Source organism: Hyla sarda, chromosome 7, assembly GCF_029499605.1.
Source record: "Hyla sarda isolate aHylSar1 chromosome 7, aHylSar1.hap1, whole genome shotgun sequence".
NCBI classification, from domain to species: domain Eukaryota; kingdom Metazoa; phylum Chordata; class Amphibia; order Anura; family Hylidae; genus Hyla; species Hyla sarda.
In genome coordinates this window covers 34,571,744-34,594,828 of record NC_079195.1, presented here as the reverse complement: position 1 = coordinate 34,594,828, position 23,085 = coordinate 34,571,744, and the positions used below count along the sequence as shown (strand labels likewise).

General features: G+C 44.1%; 1 protein-coding gene across 15 annotated transcripts in view; it reads left to right on the top strand.

Moving 5' to 3' along the window:
* LDB1 (LIM domain binding 1) overlaps window positions 1-23,085 on the top strand; it is a 236,549-nt gene that overhangs the window by 139,654 nt on the left and 73,810 nt on the right. The window contains exon 1 of one of the 15 annotated variants that reach the window (XM_056531472.1): window positions 22,415-22,433. The exons of 13 other annotated variants lie outside the window; for them this stretch is intronic. The gene's annotated coding sequence lies outside the window, so the exon portion shown is untranslated. Of the gene's footprint in view, window positions 1-22,414; window positions 22,434-23,085 lie in introns of those variants that run through there. One more of the 15 variants, XM_056531468.1, reaches the window with a different exon arrangement.

Here is a 23,085-nt window from a genome sequence, read left to right as displayed (position 1 = left end):
TACTTTGTAATGACTCCAGTCATTTTGCCCAAAAATCTACGGGGAAACAGGAAAAAAAATCATTGTGCGACAAAATTGAAAAAAAAAAAAACGCTGTGTTGTAACTTTTGGGGACTTCCGTTTTTACGTAGTAAATTTTTCGGTAAAAATGAAACCTTATCTTTATTCTGTAGGATCATACGATTAAAATGATACCCTACTTATATAGGTTTGATTTTGTCGTACTTCTGGAAAAAATCATAACTACATGCAGGAAAATTAATACGTTTAAAATTGTCATCTTCTGACCAATATAACTTTTTTATTTTTCCATGTATGGGGCGGTATGAGGGCTAATTTTTTGCGCCGTGATCTGAAGTTTTTAACGGTACCATTTTTGCATTGATAGGACTTATTGATCATTTTTTAATGATATAAAAAGTGACCAAAAATGCACTATTTTGGACTTCGGAATTTTTTTGCGCGTACGCCATTGACCGTGCGGTTTAATTAACGATATATTTTTATAATTCGGACATTTCCGCAAATGATACCATATATGTTTATGTTTATTTTTATTTACACTGTGTTTTTTTTTTATGGGAAAAGGGGGGTGATTCAAACTTTTAATAGGGGAGGAGTTAAATGATCTTTATTCACTTTTTTTTTTTACTTTTTTTTTTCCACTTTTTTTTCACAGTGTTATAGCTCCCATAGGGACCTATAACACTGCACACACTGATCTCTTATGCTCCCATAGGGACCTATAACACTGCACACACTGATCTCTTATGCTCCCATAGGGACCTATAACACTGCACACACTGATCTCTTATGCTCCCATAGGGACCTATAACACTGCACACACTGATCTCCTATGCTCCCATAGGGACCTATAACACTGCACACACTGATCTCCTATACTCCCATAGGGACCTATAACACTGCACACACTGATCTCTTACGCTCCCATAGGGACCTATAACACTGCACACACTGATCTCTTATGCTCCCATAGGGACCTATAACACTGCACACACTGATCTCCTATGCTCCCATAGGGACCTATAACACTGCACACACTGATCTCCTATACTCCCATAGGGACCTATAACACTGCACACACTGATCTCTTACGCTCCCATAGGGACCTATAACACTGCACACACTGATCTCTTATGTTCCCATAGGGACCTATAACACTGCACACACTGATCTCTTATGCTCCCATAGGGACCTATAACACTGCACACACTGATCTCTTATGCTTCCATAGGGACCTATAACACTGCACACACTGATCTCTTATGCTCCCATAGGGACCTATAACACTGCACACACTGATCTCTTATGCTCCCATAGGGACCTATAACACTGCACACACTGATCTCTTATGCTCCCATAGGGACCTATAACACTGCACACACTGATCTCTTATGCTCCCATAGGGACCTATAACACTGCACACACTGATCTCTTATGCTCCCATAGGGACCTATAACACTGCACACACTGATCTCTTATGCTTCCATAGGGACCTATAACACTGCACACACTGATCTCTTATGCTCCCATAGGGACCTATAACACTGCACACACTGATCTCTTATGCTCCCATAGGGACCTATAACACTGCACACACTGATCTCTTATGCTCCCATAGGGACCTATAACACTGCACACACTGATCTCTTATGCTCCCATAGGGACCTATAACACTGCACACACTGATCTCTTATGCTCCCATAGGGACCTATAACACTGCACACACTGATCTCTTATGCTCCCATAGGGACCTATAACACTGCACACACTGATCTCTTATGCTCCCATAGGGACCTATAACACTGCACACACTGATCTCCTATACTCCCATAGGGACCTATAACACTGCGCACACTGATCTCTTATGCTCCCATAGGGACCTATAACACTGCACACACTGATCTCTTATGCTCCCATAGGGACCTATAACACTGCACACACTGATCTCTTATGCTTCCATAGGGACCTATAACACTGCACACACTGATCTCTTATGCTTCCATAGGGACCTATAACACTGCACACACTGATCTCTTATGCTCCCATAGGGACCTATAACACTGCACACACTGATCTCTTATGCTCCCATAGGGACCTATAACACTGCACACACTGATCTCTTATGCTCCCATAGGGACCTATAACACTGCACACACTGATCTCTTATACTCCCATAGGGACCTATAACACTGCACACACTGATCTCTTATGCTCCCATAGGGACCTATAACACTGCACACACTGATCTCTTATGCTCCCATAGGGACCTATAACACTGCACACACTGATCTCTTATGCTCCCATAGGGACCTATAACACTGCACACACTGATCTCTTATGCTCCCATAGGGACCTATAACACTGCACACACTGATCTCTTATGCTTCCATAGGGACCTATAACACTGCACACACTGATCTCTTATGCTCCCATAGGGACCTATAACACTGCACACACTGATCTCTTATGCTCCCATAGGGACCTATAACACTGCACACACTGATCTCTTATGCTCCCATAGGGACCTATAACACTGCACACACTGATCTCTTATGCTCCCATAGGGACCTATAACACTGCACACACTGATCTCTTATGCTTCCATAGGGACCTATAACACTGCACACACTGATCTCTTATGCTCCCATAGGGACCTATAACACTGCACACACTGATCTCTTATGCTCCCATAGGGACCTATAACACTGCACACACTGATCTCTTATGCTCCCATAGGGACCTATAACACTGCACACACTGATCTCTTATGCTTCCATAGGGACCTATAACACTGCACACACTGATCTCTTATGCTCCCATAGGGACCTATAACACTGCACACACTGATCTTTATCATTGGTCACTGGTTTCTCATAAGAAACCAGTGATCGATGATTCTGCCACTTGACTGCTCATGTCTGGATCTCAGGCACTGAGCAGTCATTCAGCGATCGGACAACAAGGAGGCAGGTAGGGACCCTCCCGCTGTCCTGTCAGCTGTTCAGGATGCCGCAATTTCGCTGCGGCTATCCCGAACAGCCCACTGAGCTAAACGGCAGTTTTTACTTTCACTTTTAGCCGCGTGGCTCAGCTCTGAGCGCGCGGCTAAAGGGTTAATAGCGCGCGGCGGCGCAATCGGCGCTGCGCGCTATTAGCGGCGGGTCCCGGCGTCACTATGACGCCGGGCCCGCTGAGATATGATGCGGGATTACCGTGTAACCCTGCGTTATATCAAGGGAGCAGGACCAAGGACGTACCGGCACGTCCTTGGTCCTTAAGGGGTTAAAGGAAAACTCCCCTCAAAAAAAAAATTAATGCCATAATGTAGCCCATTAAAATACATTTTGATGGAGCCCTCAATCGTGTAGAAGGGCCCAGCCGTTTTCGCGCTACGTGCCTGGCCCGCGCTGTAAAAACTACATCTCCCAGCATGCCCGCTCGTCACATCCGGCCAGCTCCTGCCTATATCTCCCCTGCTCGGCCCCCTCCAGAAATTATAATAAATCACGCCCCCTCCGCGTTTGCTGAGCTGAGCCTATGGCTGAGGGGGGAGTAGCCGACTCCGGGCTGGGAGGCCGGCAGAGCCCGCAATGACTCATGGGAGGTATGAGTCACCGGGCTAAGTTGCCGGCGGAGCGCTCGGATTAAGCGGTCGAGCGTCATCAAATGCAGGTAAAGGACCCAGCTTCCGGTCGGCGGAAAAATGCAGGAGAAGAATGGAAAAGGGGCCATATGGAAAGCGCAAGTATATTAGAATGTTATATAACTTTGCTTAATGCTTCTTTTGCCCCAGAAAAGATTTGCATCGGAGTGCTCCTTTAAGCTTCAGAGTTGCTGTACATCTCACTGCAGCAGTGAAGTCGCTGTGTATTACACCCAAAAGTGTACTTTATACCTCTTTCTATCAGTGCATTTATGCAGTGATTTGGGCTTGTGCTGAATCGCTGCTGTTAAGCTGTTTTTCCCTGAAATTCGTAACGAATTTGCATTCGTCATATTCGATTCGCTCATCCCTAATTAAAAGGATTTATTAGGAGGCAAACAAGTTACATAGGTAGACTCCTTAGATATGGCTGTCCTGTACAGTATGTGTGGGGTTGTTATTAAAATGGTTTGCGGGGTTGGTGTGAATGAGCCAAAATATTTATGGACTCATTTTGTTATGTTTTTGTTTATGGTTATTGTAACATTTACATTTTTTTAAATAAAAATAGGAATAGAAAAACATACATGAACAGACAGGTCGGGGGGGGGGGGATGGTTTCACCAGACAATGGTCGTCCTGGAACCAATTAATATTGTAACTTGAGGGACCACTGTATATTAAACCAAATGGAAACAACAGCTCACGCCTTGCACCTGCGCTTGGACTAACTGGCAGAGCCTTTGGCCAGCACTGCTCAACACAGGAACCCCACAAGTGCAATCTTGCATCTGATCAACCCCCGAATTTGCACTGTATGTTTGGACCTGAGGAAGGCACTCTCTGTGTGCCGAAATGCGTCGTTCATTGTATCAAATAAAAATATTTATTGTCCTGTGCTGGCTCGAGTCCTCCCATTTGTGACCATGTTGGTGCGCAGCGCCTCTAAGACCGTATTTTCTCAATTTTTCACGTGTTTGGACCAATATGGGAGAATTGAAAAAATATAAAAGGGATATCCAGTGCATGATGTGCAATAAAAGCAGTGACACTTACTAGGAAAACAACGCAGACACGTTTTGAATCCTCCAAGATCCTTAGTCATGGCATCCTAAGGCATGTCATGACTAAGGATCTTGAAGGATCCAAAACACGTCGGTTTTATTGTTCTAGTATGCCGTACTCTGTGAGATGACTCAATTAAGTGTTGATATTCATTTGTTTTAAAAGTAATGGATAAAAAAAAGAAATGATCTGAGATAATGGTTGACAGCCGGGGATAGTAGAGATACATAAGGGGATAAACTTCTCCCAGGAAGGAAGACATGCACTCTAGGTATACATTAATGATGTGATGCGGCTTGGGGAATACATACATGAGATTACTGCTGAACACTTACCTACCATGCTGTCCTTTCATTATATATGTTTATGAGAAAAAGAAAATCCTTTATAATTTCAAAACTACAACTCTCAGCATGCCCGGACAGCCTTTGGCTGTCCGGGCATGCTGTGAGTTGTAGTTTTGCAACAGCTGGAGGCACCCTGGTTGGGGAAACACTTCCTTGGATTGGATTCTTCTGTGTTTGGCAACCACAGGTCTCTGTTCATACTAGCATCATGACGTCCATCTATGAGTAGAAAATGGAGCAATGGAACCCCCATTATCAGAGCCTTAGGGCCCTATGAGGCTGTTTACATATTGCGTTACCACGTCATAGTACCGCAGCGTTTGTACAGCCAATAAAAGCAGAAAATTATGCAAATCATGTCATTTTTTTAACACAATTTTGCTAAAGCGCAGAAAAAACGCAGCAGTACCCCGACACGGTAAAACAACCTGTGAACACAGCTGATGTCGCTATGTCAGTGTTTCCTAACCAGGGTGCCTCCAGCTGTTGCAAAACTACAACTCCCAATAGGTACATTCACACATTAGATTGACACCGAGCTCTAAGGCTGGGTTCACACCACATTTTTGCAATACAGTTCCCGTATACGTTTTCAATTTGAAAACCGTACGGAACAGTATTGAAAACCGTATGCATTGACTCTCAAAACCGTATGACAAAAGATGCATCCAGTTGTGTCCGTTTTGCATCCTGTACGGTTTTGCCAGTTTTTTTCCCGTGCCCAAAAGCGTAGCCTACCACGGTTTTTGGTCTGGGTGAAAAACCGTATTGAAACGTATCCTTTTTTTTAAACATGGGAGTCAATGGGAACCGTACAGAAGCGTATGTGCGTACGGTTCCATCTGGTTTTCACCATACGGTTTTTGACTTTGCAGAGTTTTTTTTCTTAGAATTTCAATCAAACAACTGAAACTTTATTCATAATGGAGTGAAAAGTTAAAAACGTATACTTTTTTTTCTTAAAAAACGGATGCAACCGGACATCATTTTTCAACCGTATATGGATTTTGAGGAATCCGTTTTTTTTTTAAATCAAAAACCTGATACAAGAACTGTATTGCAAAAACGTGGTGTGAACCCACCCTTACAGTGTTTCTCTACCAGGGTGCCTCCAGCTGTGGCCAAACTACAACTCCCAGCATGCCCGGACAGACTTTAGCTGTCCGGGCATGCTGGGAATTGTAGTTTGGCCACAGCTGGAGGCACCCTGGTTGTGAAATACTGATCTATTAGGCTGGGTTCACACTACGGTTTGTAACTACGGTTCCCGTATACGGCTGGGAGGAGGGGTGGGCGGGGCTTAATCGCGGCGCCCGCACTCAGCCGTATTCGGGAACCGTAGTTAATGTATGTCTATGAGCCGACCGGAGTGAACCGCAGCCTCTGGTCGGCTGCTTTTTTGGCCGTATGCGGTTTCCCGACCGCAGGCAAAAACGTGGTCGACCACGTTTTTGCCTGCGGTTGGGAAACCGCATACGGACAAAAACGGCCGAAAATGGGAACCGTAGTTACAAACCGCAGTGTGAACCCTAAGTCAGGTTTTGAGGAATCCGTTTTTTTTAATCAAAAACCTGATACGGGAACTGTATTGCAAAAACATGGTGTGAACCCGGCCTCACACAGAGAATGTTCACAGTGTACAATAACAGTATATGTATCATATACAGTGGTCCCTCAACATACGATGGTAATTCGTTCCACACGACCCATCGTTTGTCGAATCCATCGTATGTTGAGGGATCCGTGCAATGTAAAGTATAGGAAGCTGTACTTACCTGTCCCCGCCGCTCCGGACCAGGTCCTCACCGCTCCCGCTGCTGTCCCAGGGGCTCCCGATGCTGTCCCGCTGCTCCGGTGTCTTCTTCGCGATCCTCCGGTGTCTTGCGCATCTTCTGCAGGGTCCGGGCCTCGCTTTCTGGTGACGTTATTACGTTGGTGCCCCGGGATGGCGTGCGTAGTGACGTAATAACGACGCCGGAAAGCGAGGCCCGGACCCTGGAGAAGATGCGCAAGACACCGGAGGATCGCGAAGTGGACCCGGAGCAGCGGGGATAGGTAAGCGAACCTGCCAGGGATGCTTAAACTGCTATCCGACAGCAGCTTCAGCATTTTGCGCTGTCGGATAGCAGTTAATGCGATGGCCCCGACATATAAAAGCATCGTATGTCGATTTTATCATATGTCGGGGCCATCGTAGGTCGGGGGGTTACTGTAATCTAGTATTTACAACCAACTGCACTTCAATGGCTTTGCTGTCTATCCATAGTTCTGTTGGAATCTTTAGTGCCTCCTATCTGCTTGTCCACCTTCCCTAGATCTAAACAAAGGAGGAGGCAGACATAGTACAGTACCACTCAGTGGGGGAGATTTATCAGAGGATTTATACTGGTTTTCCAGTCTAAATTTGTCGCACAGAAAGTCGCAGTCTAAATATGTGCAACTTTTTTTTGCTTTTGTTCTAGAGGATTTTTAGAACATGATGCATGCAAGTCTATTTTAGACTGAAATGCATTGAAAAATGCATTGGTGCTGAATTTATCAAAAGCGACTTTTGTGCGACAAGTCGCATAGGCTGAAAGTACGCTGAAATGTCAGACCATGTTGGAGCAGGTTTAAATACAATCTAAAGCATAGATCACAAAGTCTGTGCGCAGAATTTATCAAGAGCCGTCCTCCTTTTGATAAATTAGGCGCACAATAGACCAGCCTAACCCTCTGTAGTTTGGTCTATATTGATGCGCGACATAGATAACTTTGATAAATATCCCCCAGTGAGTTTAAAGCGCAACTCTGCTCTAACTCTGGTGGCAGGATATCTGTATAAAGGGGTACTCTGGTGGGAAAAACAAGTTTGCAAATCAACTGGTGACAGAAAGTTAAACAGATTTGTAATTTACATCTATTTAAAAATCTTAATTCTTCCAGTAATTATCAGCTGCTGTATGCTCCACAGGAAGTTGTATAGCTCTTTCCAGTCTGACCACAGTGCTCTCTGCTGCCACCTCGGTCCATGTCAGGAACTGTTCAGAACAGAACAAGTTTGCTAAGGGGATTCACTCCTACTCAGTACAGTTCCTGACATGGACAGAGGTGTCAGCAGAGAGCACTGTAGTCAGACTGGAAAGAACTACACAACTTCCTCTGTAGAATACAGCAGCTGATAAGTACTGGAAGGATTTAGATCTTTAAATAGATGTAATTTACAAATCTGTTTAACTTTCTGGCACCATTCTTTTTTTTCACTCTGGAGTACTCCTTTAAATCTCCTGCAACTTTGTAGCCCAAGGCCACAGCAATCAGGATACCTATTTGCTGAAATTCCTATAGACTTGCATTGGGCTTCCTTCAGGCAAATCCGTATCTTGATCGCTTTAGCAGCTGGCAAGTCTTGGGCTTCAAAGTTTAAAGGGGTACTTCACTGCTCAGCGTTTGGAACAAACTATTCCAAACGCTGGAGTCGGGAGCTTGTGACGTGATAGCTCCGCCCCCCTCATGACATCACGCCCTGTCCCCTCAATGCAAGTCTATGGAAGGGGGCGTGATGGCTGTCCCCTCCCATAGACTTGCATTGAGGGGGTGGGGCGTGATGTTATGAGGGGGCGGGCTATGACGTCACGAGCTCCCAGCATCGGCTCCAGCTGAAAAGTTTGTTCCAAACGCTGAACAACGGAGTAACCCTTTAAGGAAGATTTAGGGTAGGGTCACTGGTAACGGATCTGCAGCGTATTTTACGCTGCAGATCTGCCGATGAACCGACCCATTTTGTGCCTCCAGCTGTTGCCACCCCCTGGTCCCCTGCCTCGCTCCACCACTGGCCTGTTTGCAGCAGCAATCCGCTGCTACGAGCAGCCACACAGGGGGCCTGCGAGTCACCGAGTCCACTGAGACATCGCAGAGCACCCGCGATGACTGAGTACACTGCAAATGCGCAGTGCACTCAGACATCGAGGCTGCTCCGCAATGTCAGAGTGCACTTGTCTACTCACAGGCCCCCTGTGTGGCTGCTCGTAGCAGGGGATTGCTGCTGCAAACAGGCCAGTGGTGGAGCGAGGCAGGGGACCAGGGGGTGGCAACAGCTGGAGGAACAAAATGGGTTGGGTCACCGGTGGATCTGCAGCCTAAAATACGCTGCGGATCCGTTACGTGTGACCATTGCCTTAAACAGCTATCCTGACACAGGAATGCACAACGCAAATTTTTTTTTATACTCACAAAACAGTAAAAAAAAATAAAAATACATTGTAAACTCTTTGGCCAACAGCATGCCACACATCATCCTATACCCAACCGTGGGGTTTCACCCTCTGCAGCTTTTTCCTAGGCAATGTGGCACTGCCAAAGGCTGTCCGGGCATGCTGGGAATTGTAGTTTTGCAACAGCTGGAGGCACTCTGGTTGGAAAAATACCACTCCATAGAATAGCTGTATGTTAGGAAAACTTTATTTCATCCCATGTGATCATTGTAATGGCCACTATATTTGTAGTCACAATGGGCACCTTTTTTTTATTGTACCCTTAGCCTATTGTTTCCCAACCAGGGTGTCTCCAGCTGTTGCAAAACTACAACTCCCAGCATGTCCGGACAGCCAACGGCTGGGAGTTGTAGCTTTGCAACAGCTGGAGGCACCCTGGTTGGGAAACACTGCCCTAGCTTGACAAGCAAACAGCATGATCGCCATTGGCTTGTCTGGTATCTACCCATCTGTGCCTAGTGCCGATGCTGGCCTGACAAGCTTGTGTTAGTTGGCAATATGCTTTAGCCAGTGAATGATCGCGAAACAAATGGGTAGATATATATATATATATATATATATATATATATATATATATATATACCAGCTAACAATTCCCATACTTAGGTATAAACTGACATCCTAGACCAGCACACATTCACTTTATCCATCAGTAACAAGATAACCTGCAGAGCCATCCCCAGGTGAGTGCCCGCTTCATTATCCAGATGCCCATTCTCCTTTTTCGGAAAAAGGCATGGTGGTTATTTTTACATTAACCCCTTAAGGACTCAGGGTTTTTCAGTTTGTGCACTTTCGGTTTTTCTCCTTACCTTTTAAAAATCATAACCCTTTCAATTTTCCACCTAAAAATCCATATTATGGCTTATTTTTTGCGTCGCCAATTCTACTTTGCAGTGACATCAGTTATTTTACCCAAAAATGCACGGCGAAACGAAAAAAAAATCATTGTGCGACAAAATCGAAGAAAAAACGCCATTTTGTAAATTTTGGGGGCTTCCGTTTCTACGCAGTGCATATTTCGGTAAAAATGACACCTTATCTTTATTCTGTAGGTCCATACGGTTAAAATGATATCCTACTTATATAGGTTTGATTTTGTCGCACTTCTGGAAAAAATCATAACTACATGCAGGAAAATGTATACCATATATACTCGAGTATAAGCCTAGTTTTTCAGCACGATTTTTCGAGCTGAAAACGCCCCACTCGGCTTATACTCGAGTGAACTCTCTGCCTGTCAATCCCTTCTCAGTGGTCTTCAACCTGCGGACCTCCAGATGTTGCAAAACTACAGCTCCCAGCATGCCCGGACAGCCATCGGCATGCTGGGAGTTGTAGTTTTGAAACATCTGGAGGTCCGCAGGTTGTAGACCACTGCGGCCTTCGTCATCATCCAGATCCCCCTTTAGTTTTCTACTCACCTCCCCTCGGTGGGAAGGAAGGGTGAGCTGCGCATGAACGTCCCTGTGCTTCGTCGTCAAGGCAACATCACTAGTCCGGGGCCGGCCCGGAGCGAAGATGGACAGCCCGGAACGACTAACCCTCTCCACCGGATGGTCCCTGCCGCAGAGATGGCCCGGACCAGCTCACCCTTCCTTCCCACCGAGGGGAGGTAAGTAGAAAACTAAAGGGGGGTCTGGATGATAATGAAGGCCGCAGTGGTCTTCAACCTGCGGACCTCCAGAGGTTTCAAAACTGCAACTCCCAGCATGCCCGGACAGCCATCGGCTGTCCGGGCATGCTTGGAGTTGTAGTTTTGCAACATCTGGAGGTCCGCAGATGTTGAAGACCACTGATGGAGGGATTAACAGGCGGTGATGATGTATTTCCCACCCTAGGCTTATAGTCAAGTCAATAACTTTTCCTGGGTTTTTGGGTTGAAATTAGGGGTCTCGGCTTATATTCGGGTCGGCTTATACTCGAGTATATACGGTACGTTTAAAAATGTCATCTTCTGACCCCTATAACTTTTTTATTTTTCCATGTACAGGGCGGTATGAGGGCTCATTTTTTGCGCCGTAATCTGAAGTTTTTATCGGTATTTTTGTTTTGTTTGGACTTTTTGATCACTTTTTATTAATTTTTTAATGGTATAAAAAGTGACCAAAAATGAGCTTTTTTTGACTTTTGAATTTTTTTGCTCGTACGCCATTGACCGTGCGGTTTAATTAATGATATATTTTTATAGTTCGGACATTTACGCACGCGGTGATACCACATATGTTTATTATTATTTTTTTTTTTACACTGTTTTATTTTTTTTTATGGGAAAAGGGGGGTGATTAAAACTTTTATTAGGGAAGGGGTTAAATTACCTTTATTAACACTTTTTTTTTAACCTTTTTTTTCAGTGTTATAGGTCCCATAGGGACCTATAACACTGCACACACTGATCTCTCATCCTGATCACAGGCGTGTATTAACACGCCTGTGATCAGTGTTATCGGCGCTTGACTGCTCCTGCCTGGATCAGTCATTTGCCGATCGGACACCGAGGAGGCAGGTAAGGGCCCTCCCGGTGTCCTGTAAGCTTTTCGGGACCCGAACAGCCCGACTGAGCAGCCGGGTCCCTTTCACTTTAGAAGCGGCGATCAGCTTTGACAGCCGCTTCTAAAGGGTTAATACCGCACATCACCGCGATCGGCGATGTGTGGTATTAACCGCGGGTCCCGGCCGTTGATGAGTGCCGAGACCGACGAGATATGATGCGGGTTCGCGGCGCGATCCCGCTTCATATCGCGGGAGCTGGCGCAGGACATCCTGCGTCGTTAAGGGGTTAAAGGGCTACTCCGCTAGAAAACATTGTTTTTTTCTAAATCAACTGGTGCCAGAAAGTTAAACAGATTTGTAAATGACTTCTATTTAAAAATCTTAATCCTTCCAGTACTTATCAGCTGCTGTATGCTCCACAGGAAGTTATTTTCTTTTTGAATTTCTTTACTGTCTGACCACAGTGCTCTCTGCTGACACCTCTGTCCATGTCAGGAACCTCTGTCCAGAACAAAAGAAGTTTGCTATGGGGAATCGGCAGAGATCTCTGTGGTCAGACTGGAAAGAACTACACAACTTCATCTGTAGTATACAGCAGTATACAGAGTACAAGCAAATGCCCATATCCAACCTCTCCTGCTCTGGAAGGTTCCTGACATGTACAGAGGTGTCAACAAAGAGCACTTCCTGTGGAGCATACAGCAGCTGATAAGTATTGGAAGGATTAAGATTTTTAAATAGAAGTAATTTACAAATCTGTTTAACTTTCTGGCACCAGTTGATTTAAAAAAAAATAAAATAAGGAAACTTCTGTGGCGAGAATGTGTCCCTTTCCCCGCTGTCCTTGTATTTACACCTTTATGACCACTGAGACCAGTCGTCCAGAGGATGAGGAGGGCACAGAGATTTGTTATTTATTTATTTAGGACGCAGCCATCTGTCCCTTTTTTTGTCACCAGATCGGTTTCTCTCCTCTGCCTGTGAACATGGATTACTGATGACCTAAAGGCAAATCTGTTGCAGGGGTTGGGATGAGACTGAATAACAAAGGATAAAAGTGCAGCACATCCATCTCTGCCCTTACAGGGCCATCCTGACCCTATCCAGAGGGGTCTCTCTATGGATACTGCTATGGAATACTTAGGAATCTTCATGTATCATTGGATCCCCTTATCCCAATATTCCCTATAGCATATTAAAATGTATTCTAGTATTCATGTCATTGCTTATAGTCATCACCTATAGTGGTAACATAGTCTGCAGCTCTGTACAGAGAATCCATTATAGACACATAAATGCTACCAACATGGCCACGGTATATGTGTCATAACCATAGGACCCTGGTCATATCTATCATAGACATAGGACCCTCGTCATATCTATCATAGACATAGGACCCTCGTCATATCTATCATAGACATAGGACCCTCTTCATATCTATCATAGACATAGGACCCTCTTCATATCTATCATAGACATAGGACCCTGGTCATATCTATCATAACCATAGGACCCTCTTCATATCTATCATAGACATAGGACCCTCATCATATCTATCCTAACCATAGGACCCTCTTCATATCTATCATAGACATAGGACCCTCTTCATATCTATCATAGACATAGGACCCTCTTCATATCTATCATAGACATAGGACCCTCTTCATATCTATCATAGACATAGGACCCTGGTCATATCTATCATAACCATAGGACCCTCTTCATATCTATCATAGACATAGGACCCTCGTCATATCTATCATAACCATAGGACCCTCTTCATATCTATCATAGACATAGGACCCTCATCATATCTATCCTAACCATAGGACCCTCTTCATATCTATCATAGCCATAGGACCCTCTTCATATCTATCATAGACATAGGACCCTCTTCATATCTATCATAGACATAGGACCCTCTTCATATCTATCATAACCATAGGACCATCTTCATATCTATCATAGACATAGGACCCTCTTCATATCTATCATAGACATAGGACCCTCTTCATATCTATCATAGACATAGGACCCTGGTCATATCTATCATAACCATAGGACCCTCTTCATATCTATCATAGACATAGGACCCTCATCATATCTATCCTAACCATAGGACCCTCTTCATATCTATCATAGACATAGGACCCTCTTCATATCTATCATAGACATAGGACCCTCTTCATATCTATCATAGACATAGGACCCTCTTCATATCTATCATAGACATAGGACCCTGGTCATATCTATCATAACCATAGGACCCTCTTCATATCTATCATAGACATAGGACCCTCGTCATATCTATCATAACCATAGGACCCTCTTCATATCTATCATAGACATAGGACCCTCATCATATCTATCCTAACCATAGGACCCTCTTCATATCTATCATAGCCATAGGACCCTCTTCATATCTATCATAGACATAGGACCCTCTTCATATCTATCATAGACATAGGACCCTCTTCATATCTATCATAACCATAGGACCATCTTCATATCTATCATAGACATAGGACCCTCTTCATATCTATCATAGACATAGGACCCTCTTCATATCTATCATAGACATAGGACCCTCTTCATATCTATCATAACCATAGGACCCTCTTCATATCTATCATAACCATAGGACCCTCTTCATATCTATCATAACCATAGGACCCTCTTCATAACTATCATAACCATAGGACCCTCTTCATATCTATCATAACCATAGGACCCTCTTCATATCTATCATAGACATAGGATCCTCTTCATATCTATCATAGACATAGGACCCTCATCATATCTATCCTAACCATAGGACCCTCTTCATATCTATCATAGCCATAGGACCCTCTTCATATCTATCATAGACATAGGACCCTCTTCATATCTATCATAGACATAGGACCCTCTTCATATCTATCATAACCATAGGACCATCTTCATATCTATCATAGACATAGGACCCTCTTCATATCTATCATAGACATAGGACCCTCTTCATATCTATCATAGACATAGGACCCTCTTCATATCTATCATAGACATAGGACCCTCTTCATATCTATCATAACCATAGGACCCTCTTCATAACTATCATAACCATAGGACCCTCTTCATATCTATCATAACCATAGGACCCTCTTCATATCTATCATAACCATAGGACCCTCTTCATATCTATCATAACCATAGGACCCTCTTCATAACTATCATAACCATAGGACCCTCTTCATATCTATCATAACCATAGGACCCTCTTCATATCTATCATAGACATAGGATCCTCTTCATATCTATCATAACCATAGGACCCTCTTCATATCTATCATAGACATGGGACCCTCTTCATATCTATCATAGACATGGGACCCTCTTCATATCTATCATAGACATAGGACCCTCTTCATAACTATCATAACCATAGGACCCTCTTCATATCTATCATAACCATAGGACCCTCTTCATATCTATCATAGACATAGGACCCTCTTCATATCTATCATAACCATAGGACCCTCTTCATATCTATCATAGACATAGGACCCTCTTCATATCTATCATAACCATAGGACCCTCTTCATATCTATCATAACCATAGGACCCTCTTCATATCTATCATAGACATAGGACCCTCTTCATATCTATCACAGACATAGGACCCTCTTCATATCCATCATAACCATAGGACCCTCTTCATATCTATCATAGACATAGGACCCTCTTCATATCTATCATAGACATAGGACCCTCTTCATATCTATCATAACCATAAGACCCTCTTCATATCTATCATAGACATAGGACCCTCTTCATATCTACCATAACCATAGGACCCTCTTCATATCCATCATAATCATAGGACCCTCTTCATATCTATCATAACCATAGGACCCTCTTCATATCTATCATAACTAGTGTTGCTCGCGAATATTCGCAATGCGAATTTTATTCGCGAATATCGCATATTCGTGAATTCGCGAATATAGCACTATATATTCGTAATTACGAATATTCGTTTTTTTTTTATTTAAATATTTTTTTTTTTCACAGTACACATCACAGTGATCACCCCTCTCTGCTTCCAGCTTGTGTGGTGTAAAGAAGGCTGTAATACTACTGTGCGAAAATTTGCGTATGCTAATTTTCGTATATGCGAATTTTGAATATGCTAATTTTCGCATATGTTAATTATCGCATTCGCAAATTTTCGCTTATGCGAAAATAAAACGAGAATATTACGAATATGCGAATATTCGCAAATATATGACGAATATTCATCCATATATTCGCAAATATTCGCGAATTCGAATATGGCCTATGCCGCTCAACACTAATCATAACCATAGGACCCTCTTCATATCTATCATAGACATAGGACCCTCTTCATATCTATCATAGACATAGGACCCTCTTCATATCTATCATAACCATAGGACCCTCTTCATATCTATCATAGACATAGGACCCTCTTCATATCTATCATAACCATAGGACCCTCTTCATATCTATCATAGCCATTGGACCCTCGTCATATCTATCATAGCCATAGGACCCTCTTCATATCTATCATAGCCATAGGACCCTCTTCATATCTATCATAACCATAGGACCCTCTTCATATCTATCATAGCCATTGGACCCTCTTCATATCTATCATAGCCATAGGACCCTCTTCATATCTATCATAACCATAGGACCCTCTTCATATCTATCATAACCATAGGACCCTCTTCATATCTATCATAACCATAGGACCCTCTTCATATCTATCATAACCATAGGACCCTCTTCATATCTATCATAGCCATAGGACCCTCTTCATATCTATCATAGACAAAGGACCCTCTTCATATCTATCACAGACATAGGACCCTCTTCATATCTATCATAGACATAGGACCCTCTTCATATCTATCATAACCATAGGACCCTCTTCATATCTATCATAACCATAGGACCCTCTTCATATCTATCATAACCATAGGACCCTCTTCATATCTATCATAGCCATAGGACCCTCTTCATATCTATCATAGACATAGGACCCTCTTCATATCTATCATAACCATAGGACCATCTTCATATCTATCATAGACATAGGACCCTCTTCATATCTATCATAGCCATAGGACTCTCTTCTATCGTAGTACAAGCAGTAAAGGAACAGTATCTCCTTCTTGGCATTATTGTCTCCATCAAAGCCACAGTTCCCCCTACACAGCTATAGTGCCCTCTCATAGTAACCTGATCACAGTCTTGGTACCTCCATCCTACCCACAATTCGCTCAATTCATCCATGGCGTTCCCTTTTCATAGCCATAGTACCTCGATCATAGCCACAGTACTTGCAGAACAACCATAGTTACCCCTTCAAAGCCACAGAACCCCCTTCACAGTATATCGGTTATAACCACAGCTACAACTCCCCTTTCACAGCCCTCATGTTAACCACAATGTCCCCATAAAAACTACAGTACCACACACTGCAGCCATAGTACAACCCTCACAGCCATAATGTCTCCATTATAGGCACAGCATCCACAGTATAACCATTGTGCCTCCATTACAGTCTCAGTATGTGCAATCCAGCCATATTGCCCCCCTAGCAGCCACAGTAGCTTCCCATCCCAGCCATAGTAACTCAATCCCAGCCACAGTACATGCCAAACAACCATAATAACCCCTTCACAGTCACAGTGTGTTATAACCACAGTACATGCAGTACATCCATAGAACCCCTTTGCAGCTAAAGCTCCCTTTTCATAGCCCCCATCCCAACCGCAATGTCTACATCGTAACCACAGTACCAAACTTCTGCACAATACCCCCTTTATAGCCATAGACCCCCCATTACAGCCACAAAGCACCATCATAGCCACAGACCCCCAGTCAAAGTTATAGTGCCCATTAGTGTCAGAATATGAGCTGTAAATAGCCCACATTACTTCTATGTACTGTATAGAAGATGTGACTGTTCTGCCATTATTTCTGGACATTCAGAGAATAGACAAGTTTGACTCATATCTCCCTCTATGCCGAGTGTGACTCAGGAGTTAACATCTTTGACACATACACCCTAGGGCCAATTTGTAATGATGCCAGCAAAGCTATGAGTCTAATTTTGGGGTGTAGGCTGAATACTTGAGCAACTTTGGGAGGAGGGGGAAGATAAGTCGCTACCAGACGAGTCTGGCAGTGGATTACCCTTCCTCTCTCCATTCGAAAGATCTTAAGAGGTCTCTGCTGGCAAACATTTTATTTTCTTTAAATCAACTGTGCCAGAAAGTTAAACAGATTTGTAAATTACATCTATTTAAAAATCTTAATCCTTCCAGTACTTATCAGCTGCTGTATGCTCCACAGGAAGTTCTTTTCTTTTTGAATTTCCTTTCTGTCTGACCACAGTGCTCTCTGCTGACACCTCTGTTCATTTTAGGAACTGTCCAGAGTAGGAGCAAAACCCCCAAAGCATACCTATCCTGCTACAGACAGTTCCTTACATGGACAAAATTATATGCAATGGGAATTCGCTGTCCCATTCACACAGTGGAATTTCTGCTGGGGAAATTCCACATTCTGGATTCTGTAAACGTCTTCTAATTTTACAGAATTCCACTCAGAGCCCTATTAAAGTTAATGGGACGGGAGGGGGCGTGATAGCTGCCACGCCCCCTCCCGTAGGCTTGCATTGAGGGGCGGAGCGTGACGTCACACGGGGGCGGAAGCGTGACGTCACACGCCACCGGCCTTGGGGTCGTTGGTAATCAGACCCGGAGCGAACATGCTTCGGGGACTGATTACAAACAGGGTGCCGCGTGCAAGATCCCGGCGGTCCCCAGCGGCGGGACTCCCGCGATCAGGCATCTTATCCCCTATCCTTTGGATAGGGGATAAGATGTCTAAGCACCGGAGTACCCCTTTAAGGTCCGTGGTCAGTGATACTAAAGACTACGTATGAAGCGGGGGGTCTACGTATTTGGTATTTTGGTCATATATAAACATCATCATACCAAATCACACCATTTAAATTGACAGAAGTCCCAGCACGTTGCCATGGCAACTACAGTGATTTGCATCAACTAAGGAACTGGCATAAAACTCAGTGGAGAAGGGAAATCAGCAAGCGGCGCACGGAATATAGAGTGCGGAGGACTACTTGTGCATGTTATTACACACATTTACGGATTACAGCTTTTTTTAAACATGTATAAAACGTTATGCGAATTTTTAAAGTGCATCCGCTATTATACGATAAGGTGGTCTATGAATGTACTGTCTGTTCTGTGCGCTTAAGAATTGTTATGCAGATTCTTTTTTTAGACCTTCCCCGATGGTGCCACAAGTGGTAGCTGGGATTTGTGGTGGACTTTAATGACATTTTGGTGATTTTTTGTAGCTGTAAATGGTTTAGCTATTGAATGACACAGTCAGCCGTGGGCCCCAAGGTCTACTAGAGTGAGTTGCTGATCATAGAGCCCCCATTGGTAGGTGCCCTGTACAGCCCCCTTCCCAATATGACTTTCTCCCAAAAAAAAAAAAATGGCGCCTGCCAAGGGGTGGGATATATTAGACTGAAAATAAACAGTCAGTTCTTGGGGTTGATTTTGGAAGCAGGAAAAAATGCAAGGGTCTAAATGACTATGACAAGGAGCAAATTGTGGTGGCTAGCCCAGTGTTTCCCAATCAGGGTGTCTCCAGCTGTTGCAAAACTACAACTCTCTGCATGCCCGGACAGCCTATGGCTGTCCGGGCATGCTGGGAGTTGTAGTTTTGCAACAGCTGGAGGCACCCTGATTGGGAAACACTGGGCTAGGTAAATGGGTCAGAGCATCTCCAAAAGGACGGTCTTAGTCCCTAACAAAGTCTATAAGTAAGAACAACCAGTGAATTTGAGACAGCATCATGGACACTCAATGGTCTTTAAAGGGGTACTCCGGTGGAAAACAATTTTTTTTTTTTTTTTTTTTTAAATGAACTGGTGCCATAAAGTTTTTTATTTATTTATTTATTTATTATATTTTTTTTAATTAATTTTCCAATAATACAATACAAAGAGAAAAAAAAGGACAACAATATACAACATGACAAACAAAACTTACCTACATTCACACCTAGTCCTGTACCCTTCCTCAATCCAATCTTCTCTCCCTCTCCAGGTATATTTATAACATGGTGATGTAAAGAACTCTATAATCGTCTATAGCCTATACGGCACTATACCCCTCTTATCTCTTTTATTTTTTCTATCCAATTGTCCCACATCCTGCATTTTGCATCCAGAGGGATCAAACTGTCTATTTTATCTAGTCTAAGTCTTTCCATTGTGCATACGTGGGTTAGGGAGTTTAAAATTTCTATTATGCTGGGGACTTTAGTGGACTTCCAATTTTTTGCTACTGCCGTACGGACCACAGATAACACGTGGAAGCTTATAGCCCTGTCTTTAAATATACCGTATTTATCGGCGTATAACACGCACTTTTTAGGCAAAATTTTTTAGCCTAAAGTCTGTGTGCGTGTTATACGCAGATACACCCCCAGGAAAGGCAGGGGGAGAGAGGCCGTCGCTGCCCGCTTCTCTCCCCCTGCCTTTCCTGGGGTCTAGAGCCCTGCTGCCGGCCCTTCTCTCCCCCTGGCTATCGGCGCCGCTGCCCGTTCTGTCCCCCTGACTATCGGTACCGGCGCCCCATTGCCGGCACCGATAGCCAGGGGGAGAGAAGCGGCGCCGACAGCCAGGGGGAGAGAAGGGGCAGCGGCACCCATTGCTGGCGCCGCTGCCCTGTTGCCTCCCCCCATCCCCGGTGGCATAATTACCTGGGTCAGATCCGCGCTGCTGCAGGCCTCCGGCGTGCGTCCCCTGCGTCGTTGCTATGCACGGCGCGGCGCACTGACGTCATGCGCCGTGCAGCGCATAGCAACAACGCCGGGGACACACGCCGGAGGCCTGCAGCAGCGCGGATCCGACCCAGGTAATTATGCCACCGGGGATGGGGGGAGGCAACGGGGCAGCGGCGCCGGCAATCGGTGCCGCTGCCCCTTCTCTCCCCCTGGCTATCGGCGCCGGCAATGGGGCGCCGGCACCGATAGTCAGGGGTACAGAACGGGCAGCGGTGCCGATAGCCAGGGGGAGAGAAGGGCCAGGAGCAGCAGGGCTCTAGACCCCAGGAAAGGCAGGGGGAGAGAAGCGGGCAGCGACGCCCTCTCTCCCCCTGCCTTTCCTGGGGGTATATTGGGGTATACACGCGCACACACGCACCCTCATTTTACCATGGATATTTGGGTAAAAAACTTTTTTTACCCAAATATCCTTGGTAAAATGCGGGTGCGTGTTATAGGCCGGTGCGTGGTATACCCCGATAAATACGGTAAGTTTGTCCAAGCCGATATTCAGGAGAGCCATCCCAGGACCCCATTCTATTTGTTTTCCTAAGATATTATTTAGCAGTATTTTTATTGCTTCCCATAAGGGCTGTATCGCTCGGCAGCTCCACCAAATATGTAAAAGTGTGCCCTGATCCTGCATGCACCTCCAACACACAGCTTTGCTATTCTCCATGTGGTACATTTTCGCCAGACGGGTTGGTGTATAATACCAGCAATACATGAGTTTAAACAGATTTGTAAATTACTTCTATTAAAAAATCTCAATCCTTTCAGTACTTATTAGCAGCTGTATGCTACAGAGGAAATTCTTTTCTTTTTTTAATTTATTTTCTGTCTGACCACAGTGCTCTTTGCTGACACCTCTATCCGTGTCAGGAACTGTCCAGAGCAGCATATGTTTGCTATGGAGATTTTCTCCTGCTCTGGACAGTTCCTGATATGGGCATCAGGTGTCAGCAGAGAGCACTGTGGACAAGACAAAAAAGAAATTCAAAAAGAAATTAATTTCCTATGTAGCATACAGCTGCTAATAAGTACTGGAAGGGTAAAGATTTTTTTTTAACAGAAGTAATGTACAAATCTGTTTAACTTTCTGGCACCAGTTGATTTAAAAAAAAATGTTTTCCACCGGAGTACCCCTTTGATACATGTAAAGAAGGAAGGCTAGCCAACTGGTCCAATCTTAAAAAAAGATCTACTGTAAAATCAATTGGTAAAAAAAAAATGTTATAGGGGTACTTTTCTAGGATAGAAACGCGTTGTACACTGTAAAATAAAGCAACCGCTCATTTTCATCATAGACCTTGATGGTAGTTGTCAGCTGCAATATTTCCAAAACTCACAATTTCTTATTTTTGAGATGGGGAGACCTGGAACAAAAATTGAGAAAAAAAAAAAAGATTTTTCTCCCCATTTTTAAAAATGTTTTCCAGAAAAAATAAAGTCTGGAATATGTTTATATATAACATTTATACCTTCATGAAAGGAATGGGAATCTTATTTTGTAAGGTCTCCAGTTCTCACCTGAATAGGGTTGCCAAAAATACCGGCCATGCTAATTTGCATAGTTAATTATATATGCGTTACATCACAGGAAGTGATATAAGCAAGGCTCAAGTCCTACAGAAACGCATGGGAACTGAGTTTCTCAACTTTTTACACAGCAGGAACGCCATTCCCATTAGCTAGAGTCCCGCAGGACAAGCCTCTGAGTGGAAATCTTGGGTGAGTTCCCACACTTTTTTTTCTCAGGACTTGGCCCCTGGATATAAGAGATATAGGGGGAGATTTGTCAAGACCTGTGCTGAGGAAAAGTTGACCAGTTGCCCATAGCAACCAATCAGATCACTTTAATTTCTCTGAGGCCTTTTCAAAAATGAAAGAAGCGATCTGATTGGTTGCTATGGGCAACTGGTCAACTTTTCCTCTGCACAAGTTTTGATATATCTCCCCCATAATACATATACAGGAAAATGTAATGCCTAAATTAAGCAATACAGTACCATTTTTGTGGTAACCCTCTTGTGCAGGGTTAAAGGGGTTAGACAACTTTAATGTCTTTAACCCTTTGCCCTATCCACTCCTGGGGCACGCAAAAGGGTATTTCCTGAATCCCTCACATGTGTGGTATATTTATCAGTGTTTCCCAACCAGGGTGCCTCCAGCTGTTGCAAAACCACAATTCCCAGCATGGCCAGACAGCCAAAGACTCTCTGGGTATGCTGGGAGTTGTAGTTTTGCAACTATTGAAATCACCTTAATTGGAAAACACACATACACACAAATACACCTCCCCCTTCCTCACATGCAGGGCTGTGATAAGGTACTTACTGACAGGAGATGGATGTATTTAGTGCCGTCTGCAGTGCCCCCTCCA